This window comes from Furipterus horrens, unplaced genomic scaffold, assembly GCF_987537825.1.
Source record: "Furipterus horrens unplaced genomic scaffold, mFurHor1.1.pri manual_scaffold_1, whole genome shotgun sequence".
NCBI lineage: Eukaryota > Metazoa > Chordata > Mammalia > Chiroptera > Furipteridae > Furipterus > Furipterus horrens.
Genome location: NW_028327171.1, coordinates 178,807,615 through 178,809,693, shown reverse-complemented (window position 1 = coordinate 178,809,693; position 2,079 = coordinate 178,807,615). Strand labels below are relative to the sequence as shown.

At 49.7% G+C, this 2,079-nt stretch overlaps 1 pseudogene; it reads right to left on the bottom strand.

Annotated features, from left to right (window-relative positions):
- Window positions 1-292: 292 nt before the first annotated feature.
- Window positions 293-1,600, bottom strand: LOC150022359 (serine/threonine-protein kinase MARK2 pseudogene; annotated as a pseudogene).
- Between the last annotated feature and the right edge of the window lie 479 nt (window positions 1,601-2,079).

Genomic DNA, 2,079 nt, shown 5'->3' with positions numbered 1-2,079 from the left:
TACTTTATTAAGAACCCCCACAAACTTGGGAGCAAAAGAGAGCACGTGAGGGAAGAAGGGTCCCAGGAGAAAACAGTCCACGGAGATACGGTCCAGGTCCTGTCACCGCACACACGGTGTGTACTTCTGACACCGCTGTCACCCGCAGCTGTCTGTGTCCACCTCTGGATGCTGAAGGCCGTCCACAACACTCAAAATTATTTCGACGCGACTCTTGTCCTTTTGCTGCTCTGCTTCTGAGTGGACGACCCACAGCACATACATTTTAGGAAGAACCTTAAGGTTCTGTGAGCTACACCCCACCAGCCCTGGCCGGGGCCAGATGGAGAGCCTGGGGTCCCACCTTCATCAGTGGGTCCTTCTGGGGCTCTTCCAGCGTTGTGGGTGCTGCGTGGCTCAGAGTGGTGAGGGAGCCACCAGGATCACACGGGAGGGCTAGGCTGGGTGTGGCCGTCCTGGCCTGGGGGCTGAGGAGGAAAGTGCTGGCCCTGGACACCAGGCTGGCTTCTGGTGGGGGAGCGGTCGTCCACGACCCCAGGCAGCTTAAGGGAAGGGAAGTCTCTTCTGAACTCCCCCCGATGTTGCAGACAGGGGTGGGGCAGGGTCTCACCCGGATGATGCGAAACTTCATCTTGCCTGTGGATTTGAGGATAAGGTACGTTCCCATAACCCGGTCATATTTCTTCTGGGTCAACGACTCTTGAATCTCCTCCTTCGTAAACCCCATGTCACTCATTCTGTCAGCCACTTGGGGGTCAAGGTCGCCCCAGGGCGGTTCGCTGTAAGGCCTCAGTTCGCTGTTCATGGTCACCCATGGGTCTTGTAGTATGTCTTCTAGGGTCGGCCTTCTCGTGGGGCTGACAGTCAGTAATTTTCGTAGAAGATTTTCACCTTCCTTGGACAGGAAGGATGGTACCTTGAACTTCCCACTCAGGATCTTCTTCTTCACATTCCCAAATATGTCCCCCTTAAATGGCAAATCCCCCACCAGAATCCTATACAAAATTACCCCCAGGCTCCAGACATCGACCTTTGTGCCATCATAGGTGTTACCGTGGATGATCTCTGGGGCCATATAGTCTGGGGTCCCACAAACGGTTGTCAGCTTATAGTCTGAATAGTACCTAGCCAAGCCAAAGTCCACTATTTTTGGGTTTCTCTCACCATCTAGCAGTATGTTTTGGGGCTTCAGGTCGCGGTGGACGATCTTCTTCTGGTGATAGTAGTGAACCGCCGACACGAGCTGCCGGAACATGAGTCGGGCTGCTGCCTCCGTCCTGGGACCGCAGTTTTCTAGGTAGTCTTCTAAGCTCCCTCCGCTCACGTGCTCCATGAACAGATAACATCTCTCCTTGGTGGAAATCACCTCAAATAATTGCGTGATATTTGGGTGATTTAACTGCTTATGACAAAAAACTTCTTGAAAATATTCAGTTGCCTCGCACTGACTAATGACTTTGACAGCCACCTCTGTCCCCGTTGGCACGTGCAGGGCCAACCACACCCTGGCATAGGCTCCCTTGCCGATGGTGTGCAGGAACCTGTAATCGCCAACAAGGCATTCCCGAAGGACAGCAGTGGCTGCAAGGTCACTAGCCATAGTAACTTCAAAATAAAAACAAAAACAAAATAGAAACTAAAAAGAAAATAAAACTGAAATAAATAAATAAATAATAAAACAAAAAGAAAAACAAATGAGGAAACTTATAAAAAGGGAAAATAATAAAGGAAAAGGAACAAAATGCAAAATATGGCAAAAATAATAAAGTAAGAAAAGAAAACAAACTCGCAAAGGAATGGCAAGAACAAAGCTCGCAAGTCCAAGTCCAACAGGTCACCACAATCAGCTTCCTGGGCTCTAATGGACAAAATCTCAGCCCCACCAGCGTTGTATTTATGGGATGGGCTTGCAGCTGCATCACAATGGCGCCTATGAGGTCAGAGCAGGAAGTGGACCAGGCCTGGCTGGGGCTAAACTACAGTGGTTTTCTTTTTGGTCTCACTACTCTTTTAGTCTGGAATAAAGAAAAGGACCCCCTCCCACCCAATAAGCTTTGTGTTTATGTGGGATATTAAAGA